Source organism: Schistocerca cancellata, chromosome 2, assembly GCF_023864275.1.
Source record: "Schistocerca cancellata isolate TAMUIC-IGC-003103 chromosome 2, iqSchCanc2.1, whole genome shotgun sequence".
Taxonomy (NCBI): Eukaryota; Metazoa; Arthropoda; class Insecta; order Orthoptera; family Acrididae; genus Schistocerca; species Schistocerca cancellata.
Window position 1 is genome coordinate 1,007,083,786 of NC_064627.1, and position 14,359 is coordinate 1,007,098,144.

Below are 14,359 nucleotides of genomic sequence, written 5' to 3' on the forward strand. Positions count from 1 at the left end.
TACCTTATTCGTCGACACTCATATTTCATCATAACAGATACATAGCATAATCAAATAACTCATATAGCATCAGCTTATGGATCGTAAACTTACCGCAACAGCATAATACACATCGTCGTCGTAAAAATAACATCATAAAACCTCAGTCAAATCTCAAAATCGTCGTAGCTTCCTCCAATAATTTCAAAACCTAACAAAATTCTCTGCTCATGTCAAAAGTGTCATCTGCCTCAAACGTACTTTAAAAATCATGATCTCATACCAAATACATCATTCAAAGCTCTCATAGTATCACAATGGTACCAAAAAAATATGAACAGTTCACAAAGTACAGACAAAGTACAATTTCTTAAGTGTGAAGTAATCCAACTCTGTAATTGCGTAAACATGTGTCACTGACGTAGTAAAAGGATGTTTGTTTCTCTGTTAAATGATCAGATAGCTGTGTAATTTATGTGTTAGAGAAATATGGTACCGATGTGTTAAATTGTATAAGCAAATACCATATTAGCTAGGGCTCCTTGTGCTTGCCAAACACATGGTACACAAAGTAGGCGTGTACCCCCCTGAGGTTTAATGTAATTATACCCTCAGGTGTTACAGATTACAGCAATGGAATGAAATGTATCACGGAAAACTTTCTTTGTAATTCAAAAATCTTTAAAAATAAATGGTTTAAGTACAAAATTAATCACTCAAATACGTGTCCTGTAGCGCTAAATGTGGGTCTTGCTGTAAGATAATCTCTGTAGAAGTGTCATAGTTATCGTCCTCCAAAGCTAAGTTCAGCAGAAGCCAATGTACTTACCTCATGATAAACAAAAGTGAAATGCTTTGCGTATAGATTTCTTAGTTATTACGCTTATTGCCGTGATGAAGAAAGTACTGTGCCGTAACGTATTGTTGTGCTACAGAAAAGGCTGTCTCCTTATAGCTATACCACAAAAGTTACCACTAAAACATGTTTTGCTTTCCAGAAAAATTCAGAAAAACCGTGCAGATATAAAACAGATACTCCGCAAAAGCAACAATGTAAATTGTGTCACACATTAGTAACGTCGTGATATAATCGTGTAGCTGTCACATTAACTAACCACTGTGTCATCTGGCATTTCACAGAAAGTTCCTTAAATCCAGAATGTATTTTCAAGTAAACCAAAATGTTGCATTAGAATCTCATTAGCAGTACTGGTAAATGTTCTAAGTATGTGAGCCTTATAGTCGTTACGTAATTGTGCAACTAACAAGCAAGAATGTACACACACAATAACACTGTGTTGTCTGTTCGCAATAACAATGAATTCGTAATTTCTGTTTGAATAAGTTCTCTTGGTTCTTGACTGGATATTTAACTTTAAACAATGTTGCATGGTAACAGTTTCTCAGTGTGACAAATTGTACAAGTAGCGTGAAGTGAAAATTGCAAAGACTAAGTTAAAAAGCAGATTATCTGTCAATAAATGGTTTTACATGAGAAATGTGGTGTAAACCTTTACTCTTCCTAGTACGCAGAGTTTCAACTTCAACGCAATTATCATGTGGCATACGTCGGATTCTGTAAGGTCCATTGTAAACTAGAAAGAATTTGTGACTCAAGTGTTTCTTCTTATGTGACAATGAATGAGCTTTAATGAGAACTTTCTGACCAATATATAATTTCTTTGCATTTGCTTTACCGTGTAGTTTTCTCCTTTTCTCTGCTGCAGATTTTATATTTTTAAGAGCCAAATCAATTATGTCTTTGTGTCGCAGTTTACGTGTATTCGGGAAAGGTACAAGCTCTCTGATTCTGTTCGGAGGTTCTACATTCTTCAGTACAAGAGTAGGTGGTAAAGCAGTGGAATCATGAGGCATTTCATTCAGCACATTTTGAAATAAGTGTAAATATCTGTCCCAATGCTGATGCTTTCTGTGACAATAAAGTCTGCAAAGCTTATTGATTTCTTTCATAATCCGTTCAGACGGGTTACAATGTGGTGAATACAATGAAATAAAAACAGGTTTGATTTTATGATTCCGAAGCATGCGTGACCAAACAGCAGATCTGAATTGCGGTCCGTTATCTGAAATGACTTTACTAACGTGTCCAACTTCACGTAAGAAATTTTTAACAAAGGCGTTGGATACAGACCGTCCAGTGGCTTTACGTAACGGAGTGAAAGAAACAAATTTTGAAGTAAGTTCAACAGCGACTAGAACGTACGAAAATCCATTCGATGTTCTGACAAGGGGTCCCAAGAGATCAACAGCAGCAAATTCTTTTAATTTAGAAGGAATAATAGGAAATAACGGAGCACGATGTGAGATAGTAGATGGTTTCGCCTTTTGACAAAGTTTACAAATAGACAAGACTCTTCGAATTCTCTTTTCCATATTGTTAAAATAACAAGTCGTTCGAAGAATATGATAACATTTTCGTGGGCCAAAATGTGCGTAGCTGAAATGAATGTACCAAATGAGCTTATTAACAAAATCGTCTGGAATGCAAAGTACCCATAGCTTGTCATCAACAGTGCAGCGTTTGAAGAGTATGTTGTTTCTAACCAGGTAATAATGCCGAATCTAAGTGTGTGTCTTTTCATGCCATTTACTTTTGATATCTTTCCAAATCGGATCTTTATCTTGTTCATGAGCAATGTCCTTTAAAGATGTGGTGATGAAGTTTTCAAAGGCGACTTTCTGAATGTAAAGAATACTGAAATTTTTCTCGAGGTTGCCTTCTGTGTTACTTTTCTCAAGCCCAGCCGGTGCGCGTGACAGCGCGTCCGCAACAATGTTCTCCTTGCCGGGAATGTAGACTATTGTGAAGCGGAATTCTTGCAGAAACAATGCCCAACGTTTTAACCTATCATGATTTAATTTTGAAGACATAAGAAATTGTAATGCACGATGATCACTGTATACTTTTACGTGCTTACCAGAAAGAAAGAAACGGAATTTGTTAAATGCCCAAACGATAGCTAAAGCTTCTAATTCAGTAACGGAATAATTTTTTTCAGATTTTGTTAGCACTCGGCTAGCAAAAGCAATGGTTTTCTGAACAGTAATGTCATCTTCTATGGCTTCTTGAAATAAATGGGCACCAAGACCAACTTTGGAAGAATCAGTGCTAAGGCAGAAATCTTGTGACAGATCTGGATGAGCTAGTATTGGCGTGTGAAGTAACGCTTCTTTCAAAGAATTGAATTCCAACTGTGCTTGTTCGTCCCAGTTCCAAATAGTATTTTTTCCAGTGAGAGAACAAAGTTTTGGTGTAACTAGAATTTGCATATTCAGAAAACGACGGTAAAAATTTACGAGACCTAGAAAACTGCGGACTTGTTTTTTTTGTGGATGGAACTGGAATGGCTCTGATTGCTTGTAACTTTTCTGGATCCGGCTGAATGCCTTCAGAAGAAATAATATGTCCCAAAACTTCACCTTTGACCTACCGAATTCTGACTTTTCCAAGTTAACTGTAATTCCAGATTCTGCAAAAATACGTAACAAACTGTTGAGGATGCGGTTATGTTGTTCCCATGAAGCTTCTGCTATTAGAATATCGTCCACATATAAAGTGATGTGACGTTTTAAGAACTCAGGTAATATGGAATTTAGCCCCCGAATGAATGCCGCTGAAGAAATGTTCAAACCAAAAGGAAGTTTCCGAAACTGATAACAAACGCCGAAACAAAGGAAAGCTGTGTATTTTCTGCATTCTGGATGAAGTTCGATCTGATAAAAGCTGGATCTGAGATCAATGGAAGATAACACTTTTACACCATTAAAATTTTGAAGAAGTTCTTCCATCGTCTGCGGCCTGTCTGTTTCAGGAATGGTGATAGTATTGATTTGTCTCGAATCTAAAACAAGCCTGATCGATCCATTCTTCTTCTCAACAACATGTAATGGGTTGTTGTATGAGCTTACTGCAGGCTCAATAATGCCCTCGACAAGCATAGATTGTATTTCTGTTCTAACACGGTCCCTATAATGCGCCGGAATTACGTAAGGTCTAACACAAAATTTAGTATGCTCACGAACACGAAATTGGTATTGAAATCCCTTGATTGTTCCTGTTTTGTGAGTAAAAACTGTGGAATGTGCTTGTAAAATCTCAAAAAGGTCCTGCCTATCAGTGTCATTACAATTCTCAATTGTCTGAATTTTATGCTGAATTAACTCATTAATTTCAAATATGCCGTCGATGTCATCCCTGTCAGTACTTGCAGAGTGATTGTTGGTGTCTAGTTCCGTAGAAATTTCCGAACTGTTGTCTAACAGAACGTAAAGCCGATTAATTTCCTCATCATGGTTTGAGAGCCAGTCTTCAAATTTCAAAGCTATTGACTTACCTTCTTTCTCTAAACTTATTTCAGCATCGTGAAAGCTTAAGATTGCTTTGTATTCATTCAAAAAGTCTACTCCCAGTATAATTTCCGTCGACAATAATGGAACAATAAGGAAGTTCATAGAGAAGCTGTGGCTTTGACAAAAGAATTCTAAATTGGTTTGTTGGCGTACATCTACACTTTTTCCAAAGATTGCACCTTGTAATTTAATCTTACGTAACGGAAGTGTGGGGCAATCGTTCGCTTTGTTGCATTTGCTAAAAGCTGTTTCGCTAATTACTGAAATGGGACTGCCAGAGTCAAGTACTGCCGTAAATTTTACGTCATGTACAGTAATGTGAATCACAGGATATGCAATGGTGTTATATGTTACGTCGTGTTCCTGGAGTAAGATGTCCCTAATGTCTTCCATTTTTACGTAATTACTAGCTACGGCAGCTGCGTCATCAGTTTCATAAGTACGTCTTGTGGCTGCCAGTGGTGTGAGTCATCGCCTATTGTCTCTTTGTTGGCGCGCGTCGTTATTGGGATTTGGAGACCTAACTTCTACAAATTCATCGTGACGAGAGTGCTCTGCTCTGTTTAAATCTCGCCAGTTCTGATGCAATTCAGGTCTGTCGTTACGATCATATCGTCTGTCGTCATGTCGGTAGTTTCCATAGTTTCTTTCTTGTCGGTCACATGGTGGAGAATTTCTCCTTGAATCGTAACTACGCGCTGGACCGTTGCGTCTAAAGTTATTCTGTCTCCCTTGATAATAGTTATTTTGGTTCCCATATTGTCTGTTTCTCTGATTGTCTCTGTGATAGTCATTACCGCAGAAAGGTGATCTTTCCCTGTAACTATTACTCTGCCAGTGGTTATCATATGGGTGGTGTCTGTTTTGGTCACGATTTACGTTGTAAGAATAGGTTTGTCGTGGCCATTTATTGTTTCTGTCGTCACGGAATTGAGACGGATGTGACCTGTAGTGATTGTTTTCCTGTTTTCGCATTCCGCGACTGTCTGTGTCAATTTCCAGTTCTTGTAACAGTCCCTGAAAAGCTTCAATGTCATCTTTGCAACGTCCTGCTAAAATAATATGTCTCAAATGTTCAGGCAGTTTGATTAAGCAAATGCGGATGAGTTCTGAGGGGCTGTATGGGTTTGACAGGTATTGATTCTTGTGCAACATGTCTTCAAAATATTTGACAAGACTGGAAAATTCAGATTGTTCAAAGTGTTTCATCATCATGATGCTATGTTTTACGCGGTCTTGTGTGGCTTGAGACCAATATGCTGAGAGGAAGGCATGATAAAAATCTCCTTCACTGTGACAATCGTGAATGACCGATCGCATTCTTACAGCTGGTTCATTCTCCAAATAGCCACACATAAATTCTAATCTGTGTTCTAATGACCAGTTGGGAGGAAAACAATGAGAGAATTGATGGAGCCATGCTTGTGGATGAATGTCGTTGCCAGAATTCTTAAATGTTTTGAATTTACGTGTAGTAATGAACAGCTTATAATCAAAATCATCGTGTCGGCGAGTAGCATATCGGTCATTGTTACGTCGTGTCGGCGGTTCCATCTCAAAATTCGGTGCACCTTGCCATTTCCTTTCATAATTACCGAAATGCTCTGTGTTATTATTTTGTGGCTTTTCCGTATTTATATGTCCCTCTTCCCTTATTGGGGCGCGAGTGTCCTCTGAAATACGTAATTCTTGTATTACCTGTGTCAGCTGATCTTGTACTTCCCGCATTTCTCTTTTGTATTGCGTATTAATTTGATTCTGATTTTGTTTGAATTTTCTTATTTGTTCATACTCTTCTGTGTCCGTGAAGGCTACGGGTCTTGTGTCATTCAGATCATCATCTACCTTTGTAGATAAGTTAGTGACCTGATCCGAAAGTTCAGCTACTTTCTCCGATAGTGAACACATTTCCTCAGTGTGTTTTTCTGAACCAAGTTTCAGAGTGTCCATTTGTGTTGCAATCGAATCTACCGTGTTCTTTAAGTTGTCCTGAGTTTTTGCCAGTTGCGTAACCGAATCGGTAGATGCAACTGAGTCAATTTTAGCCCACAAGGTCTCATGATTTTCATGAACAATGGTTTGCAGCTCTTTTATGGCTGCTTCGTGATTCTGTAATGCATTTTCATGCCGCGAAAAAATAGGCTGAAAATGCTCACAGATTTGTGTTTTTACGTCATTACAGACTTTTTGACATTTCGATTCAATGTTATGTAATTCAGTAGTTAAATCTTCACGTGTTTGTTCAAGTGTGGTGTCTAACTTCCGAAGATTTTGTTCCATTGTGTCTAACTTTTGCTGTGTTTGTCTCTGGTGTTGTTCCATTGTGTCTAACTTTTGAAGATTTTGTTCCACTGTGTCTAATTTTTTAAGATTTTGTTCCATTGTGTCTAACTTTTGAAGATTTTGTCCCATCTGTCTCTGATTTTGTTCCATTTGTTGCATTAATTGCAATAATAATGTATTAGTGTCTGGAACCTGTTTCTCTATGCTTTTTAGCAGTGCATTTTGACCGGCAACATTCACATTTTGACAAGCAGAAAATGTGTCTTGACTCATTTGAGAAAAAGGTGAGGACCCAAAACCTGAATCTACAGTATTTGCAAAATTGTGTCCTATCATTTCGGATTCCTGAGGCGAGCTGTTGCCGACCGATCGATCGATAATGCTTCCCTGTTCACTACCTGTTTGACTGTCTACGCCATTGTTTGACGCCCGCTCCATTTCCCTATGCACAGTTACCAAATTACTACTTTGAACATTAGTTAACTCATTACACAGTGGCGCTAACACATTGCTTTCGTCTTCACTGTCGTTTCTTAGTTTACTTTGGAGCCGAGTGTTACGTTTTTCACACGCCATTATTGAGACAATATTTCACACGATAACACACGAAAACACAATTTGAAGAGCAAAAATAAGAGAACACATTAACATAGCACTGAAAATAATATGTAGTTAATTACAAGCGCAGCTGCGAAATACTTGGCGCAAAGCTACATGCATGCCACAACTGTTTTACAGTACAACAATGAAAGACTGCAACTACGAAGGAGGTTCTCTCTACAATTACGCACTAGCAGTAAACAAAAGCTACACTAAATACACAAACTACAAGAAAAAATCAGAAGATTCCAGTGAGGTATCCTAGGCTAAGGGTCGCCATATGAAACGTCCCCTTAGAACAATTGTACATGTGAAATGTCCACTTAGAACAATTTATACAAGCCTGTGCTTAACCTGGCACACAATAATTTTTAGCGCAACGCAATCTGACTTTCAATAACCCCTACAAAACAATGGCCCTGACTAACTTTAACATATACCTTTTACAAATCACTTACCTCACAAAAATCTTCGCTACTCAAGCTACTGCAAAACAGCGAGCGCCACTACTGCCAGCTAAATAAAAGATTCAAACTACTGGAGGCACTAACTACTGATAGGGATAGTTAGCAAATGAAAGATATTATTAGAGAACAAACAATGTATTTACCTTAATATTCATAATTGACATTCAGTCTTACAGATTATCAAAACTCCGCCATCTCTCTCCCCACGTCCACCACTGCTGGCGGCTCACCTCCAACTGCCCAGCGCTACGCGCTGTTCGCATCCAGCTATAGCAGTTCATGACAACAATGGCAGACAACAATTCAAACTTTTCATATAGAGAGTGCTACGTAACGTTGCCAATAAAAAAACATAAACAGCAAACTTACATAAAGAAAACATAAACAGCCTACTTACATAAAAACATAAACAGCAAACTTACATTACTACAAATGTTATCTGTATTGTTATGTTTTTAATGATGTATTTTGTATCTTTGTAATTGTATTCTTATGTTCTATAATTGTAATTGACACCAGTTCATCATATTATCAACTTGTAAGCATTCATTTCACTGCACACTTTTCTGTTGGTCATACAATATGGACACTACGTGAGAAGTTGGGACTGTTCGTGTTTGCACGTGTGTTACTAATTCAGCAAGGGACTGGATAACAGCATTGCTGGTTCTAAGGACAATTCCAAAAACTTTGTGAGTGCACAAGTGGTGGTTATGGACTTGCTATATTATCCGCAAGACTCTTCAATGGTGATTGTGCACCTGCACAGTTGCAACAGATGGCTGCTGGCCATCTCTACAAGGACTACAGTGGGTCTACACCTTTGATGACTCACCACTACCAATAGTCTCTACAAGGACTACAATGGGTCTGCATCTCTGGTGGCCCACCAATACCACAATCTCTACCAGGACTACAGTGGGCCTGTCCACACTTTCTACAAGGACTGCAGTGGGTCTGCACCTCTGGTGGCCCACCAATACCACAATCTCTACCAGGACTACAGTAGGTCTACTCTGTGATGACCTATGTACCAATCTTCTTCAAAACGTCGAATGACTCTGCTGTGGGTTTGCTCTGTTGTGGCCCATTACCTGTCAGCATGTCAAGAGTCAGCACTGTCTTTCTGTTAGAAGGACAACACTACTTCTTCAAGACTGCATGGACATCCACTACTTCCGTGTGCATTGTCTTTTATTGCTCAGACTTTGATAAAAGAAATGGCAGTTTTACTGTGGTGAATGATCAGGACTGTCTTTATTGACTGTGAGAAAATTTTAGCTGTTGACCAACATTGTATTAATGCAATTACTGACAGTGGCGACACGCGGGTCCGACGTATACTAGCGGACCGCGGCCGATTTAAAAGTACCACCTAGCAAGTGTGGTGTCTGGCGGTGACACCACATTTTTACCCTCTACAACTCCAACTAGTACCACTGAAGTTATTCAGTGATGTCTTAACAGATGTCCTGTCAACCTGTCCCTTCTCTGTGTCCGTTTTTTCCATATATTCCTTTCCTCGCCGTTTCTCCAGAGAACCTCATCAGTCCAGTTTATTTTCAAAATTTTTCTGTAGCATCACATCTCCAAAGCTCCTGTTCTGTTCCAGTTTTGCCACACTGCTTGACTCACGGCCAGCCGTTGTGGACGAGCGTTTCTAGTCGCTTCAGTCTGGAACCGCGCGACCGCTACGGTCACAGGTTCGAATCCTGCCTCGGGCATGGATGTGTGCGATGTCCTTAGGTTAGTTAGGTTTAAGTAGTTCCAAGTTCTAGGGTACGACTCACTGCCATACAATGCTGTGCTCCAAAAGTACTTTCTCAGAAATTGCTCGAACGCCCACGTCTTCGCGACCGACGGCGAAGAGAGCGGCCTGCGGGGGGAGGGGATTTAAATCGGCCGCCCGCCCTCAGGAGCTTAGTTCGCAACGCACCTGACGATGGCGACATGTCTGATCGCCGAAATATTGTGCCCGTTGGACACTATGAAACGGCGGTATACCCGTGGACTGTTCGAGCAACAAATACGCCGGGAAAAACTGAAAAATTACTTCTCAGAAATTGCTTCCTCAAATTAAGGCCTGTGCTTCACACAAGTACACTTCTCTTGGCCAGGAATGTCCGTTTTTCCACTGCTAGTTGGCTTTTTATGTCCTCCTTGGTCCATCCATCATACGTTATTTTGCTGCTTAGGTAGCAGAATTCTTTAACTTCATCTATTTCGTGATTATCAATTATGACACTAAGTTTCTCGCTATTGTCATTTCTGCTATTTCTCATTTGTTTCGCCTTCTTCGATTTTCTATCAATCCATATTCTGTAGTGGTGTAGCACCACTATTGAAATCCTCTAATTCTTCATTCATCAGCTGATTACCTATAGGGTTTTCTAGTAACTACAATGGATTTGTGGTTCTAAGCAGAAATAACTAATGAACGGCATTTGATTTCTAAACAAATTTTAAAGGTATCACAGCTGAGGTGTATCTAACCGATTACACTATGTTTATTGACCGCAAAGAGTAATTTCCTGCGCGTCTGACAAAAAAATGGGCCACACTTTCCCAGTAACATTTGACTGGATCAGACGCAGCGTTCGTTTCGTGGAACTGTAATGTGGAGTGGATAACGTCAGAGGCAGTTGACTCGAAAATCAAATAAATGTAAAATACTTTGCTTCAAAAAGCCGAAGAGATTCATTACTTTTGGCTCACACCACTGGAAACGTAATTACCGTAAAATATCTAGGAGTGACCTACAGAGGGACCTGAGTGGAATGACTCCGACTAGTTGCAGGAAAATGAGACGCCAGGTTGGGATTTAAGAAGAACTGAGGAAATGAAATTCATGCACTTTAGAGGTAGAATACAAAAGGATCGTGTGATAGATTCTTCAGTATTGTTCTTCATTCTGGGACCCTTTCTAGTTCGAATGAGTAAAATAGATAGAGAAGATCCGTAGTGGAGGGCATCTTTCGTCGCACGTAGTTGAAAACCATTACGGAGATACCCAATTTCAGTGGCAGGCGCTACAAGAGAGGCGATGACAGAAGCGGAGAGGCTTATTGTGAAGCTTGCCCCCAAAGGAGAGTTGTGCAACATATTTCTTCCTATGTAAGCATCCCGAAATGGAAATGAGAAGAAAATCAAAGAAATCAGTGCCCTTACGGATGGTTACCGATGTTCTTCTCACATGTGATTTGTGAAAGTACCAGAGGATGGGAGAAAATAATGTTCAAAAGTACCCTTACCGACACTCATAGGGGCGAAACGCGTAATCAGCGGTGATCTTTTTAGAGGAACTCAACAGGCATTCGTCTGAAGCATTAAAATACTTTCGTAATCACTGAGCCATGTTGCTTTGTTGTTAAGTATCTGAGATAACTGGCATGGTTGAACGATTCGCTTAGTTTATAAATGAGGGGCAGATCTCAGGTTAGAGAGCATTCTTCACTAAAAGCACTTACATAAAACTTTAAGCTCAGGAAGAATTTTTTTGAGAATTTATGTCTGGAGAACGTCTTTGCATGAAAGTGAATTATGGCCTGTAGAAAAACTGGTGGAAGAGAATCGAAGCTTCTCAGAGGTAGTGTTACAGAAGGAAGCTGAAAACTAAGTGAAATGACGAAGATTGTTGAGATGTGAAAGAATAAATGACGTGGTGCTTGAGGGATCTGTAGGGGCGGCAATTGTAAGGAAGACCGAGACTGGGATGTGTCCGACGTACTGGGTGCAAGTGCCACTCTGAGATGAAGAGTTAGGCACAGAAGAAGAAGAAGAAGAAGTCGTACAAACAACATCACATTAATGAGCAGACTGGTGAAAAAATAAACGAGATTGACACTGCAGTGTGCTCTCTAGCGTTCCACAGGGCGCATTCATCCGAAAACAGCATAATTTTCTGGACGGTTGATGAGTCCCAGAAAAAAGAACAGATGATCTGGGGAGGATGTCCTGTCAACCACACCCAGTGAAACTGTCACCTAGAAACATCAGGGGAAAGGCCCGTTAATCCACCCATCAGAATTCCTTAACTTGCCCAGAAGGTAAAAGAGCTGAGGGCTCTCACGTGATTTACTGATGAAGGGGACTGGAGATCCTCGAAAACAACTCTAATGCCGAAATTTTTACAGTTGCAAGTTATAATTTATTTTATTTCCTGTCGAACGCAAATTTCGTAGTTTTGCTCCATTCACGTATAAAGCGCGGGAAGAATGATTGTTTGAATGCCCATGCGCGCAGTCCAATTAGCCTAATCCACTTCGGGACCTATACGTAGATGATTGTGGTTTATTGCTTTCTTCATCACTTACAGCTGGTTCTTGAAGTTAATAAGACTTTTTCGGGATCGTTTGTGTCTGTCTTCCAGGCTTTGCCAGTTCAACCTCTTCAGCATGTCCGTGACACTCTCCCATGGGTCGAACAAACCTGTGCCCAGTAACGCTGGCCTTCTTTGAATATGTTCGAATCTCTTGTTAGTCCTCTTTGGTACGGGTCCCAAACACGTGAACAATATTCTACGATGGGTCACACGAGTGATTTTTAAGCGATCTCCGCTATAGACAGATGGTATGAATCGACGTCTAACAGTTTCATTACCTACGATTGAGCCTATGTGTGCACTGTACTTCATACCAACACAAACCCTTACTTTCGGATGAAAGTAGTGGTCGAAACTGGTCACCGTAATAAATAAATTGTGATCTAGACTTTTTTATAGTAAAAAAAATGGAACACTTCACGAATTTTCGCGTCATCTTTGCGTAGGGGCTATGCTAACCTTCTCTGTATCGTTCCAATTTTAGTATACGTACCGCCGAAGCGAGTACTATGACGTCGACGTCACTACACGAATAACCAGCAAGGTAAACAAAAGATTGTGCTCCGGCAAGAATAACTAGAGCGTCACCAGCTGTCGATACAACGATCTAAAACGTGCACTCTTACATGCGCGTACTGCACAGATTCCAGGCGTTTTAAGACCTCCTTCTCCCTCTTATTATTTTTTATGGTTACTGTGCTCTTTTGAAGTAAATCTTACTTAATATACATTTCTGTAAACCTCATAAGTCTTCCACGTGGCAATAAAGACAACGATACGCAGAAATAATCAGAAGTATTGCTTCTATTTAACTCTCGCACCTCTGCAAAGATGACTGAGACACATGTTAGTGTCGATGGGCTTGAGAAGCGGCTGAAATCTAACACTGAGCAAAGCTCCGGTCACAAGCTGCTCGTCCAGGCCGTGAACGTCCATCGCCATGCCAACCTCCCGCCTTGCGGTGCCATGCAGATGCGGTGTGGAAGGCCCTGTTGTCAATACACCCCTCTCCCAGCCGTTTTGCAGACGTTCGAGAACGCGGAACCGCCACAATTCGGTCAAGTAGCTCCTCAATTGGCATCACGAGGCTGAGTACACCCCGTACCAGTCCTCATTGGCAGTAGCGGGAATCGAAGCCGCGTCCTCCACGTGACAACCATTTAGCTGACCACATAGCTAAGGAGATAGAAAATAAAGCTTCAGTGCCCGACTGAATGTGTATTAGATTTTATACCAAATTAGCGTCTGAGTTAGTCCCTTTTTCTAACCATACTCTACCGTACGTAACTCGAACAAAAAACCGCGCACGGTAGTTGGAAGAAATATCGGGTCACACCCGTATACAAAAAGGGTAGCAGAAGTGATCCACAAAACTACCGTCCGATATACTTGCATCCACTTGTTGCAGAATCTTAAAGAACATCACCCGCCCGTAATTTATATCGAACAGAATGACCTCCTCATTGCCAACCACCACTCATTACGAAAACATCGACCAAAATCGCATTTTTGTAACATAACATCCAGAAAGTCACGAATCAAGGCTTTCGGGTTGTTTCGGCGTAAAATCGAGCGCCGGCACGCCGGTAGGGGACGTAAGAGCAGAGAGGGCTATGAAGAAGTCAGCCAATTGCAAGCGAAGCGACCCCTCTAAAGGACGACAGCAGCGCCCTCGGCACGAAGACATAAGCGCCGCGCCACCTGTCCGCGGCCCTGTTAAAGAGTAGCAGTTGTATGACTTCCAACGCGGCATCAAGAATAGGCAGTGACTTAATAACTGTATTACTTCTCTTGTATTACGAATTGTATATACGGAATGGATTTCGCGTGTGTCTGTCGCTTTTTGCTCGCGACACGTCTGCACCTCGCAGAGTTAAGTATTGTAATCACTTCCTTTTGTAATAAAATTTACCCGGAACCGCGCGACTGCTACGGTCGCAGGTTCGAATCCTGCCTCGGGCATGGATGTGTGTGATGTCCTTAGGTTAGTTAAGTTTAAGTAGTTCTAAGTTCTAGGGGACTGATGACCGGAGATGTTAAGTCCCATAGTGCTCAGAGCCATTTGGCCCATTTTTTTAATAAAATTTACTAATACGTTTTGCTTGAATTGTTGTCTAGCGATCCGAAAAAGCAGGTTTCCTAGGCACCCCAAATTTGACGAGTAGGCAGGGTACAACACAGGTAGATGCATTATTTCCCGACTTCCGAAAAGCATTAGACTCAATACTAAACCTGCACGTATTATCGCAAGTACATATATACTTATGTGGATATAGCTCTGGCAATACCGGCCAGGACCTTCTCCTTCTTCTGTGCGGATTCACACGTATTCACCGAA

General features: G+C 40.7%; 1 non-coding gene across 1 annotated transcript; it reads right to left on the reverse strand.

Moving 5' to 3' along the window:
* Positions 1 to 12,422: 12,422 nt before the first annotated feature.
* On the reverse strand, positions 12,423 to 12,529 carry LOC126163336 (U6 spliceosomal RNA). The gene has a single exon (XR_007535226.1). It is a non-coding gene; the product is annotated as a U6 spliceosomal RNA (small nuclear RNA).
* Positions 12,530 to 14,359: the final 1,830 nt, after the last annotated feature.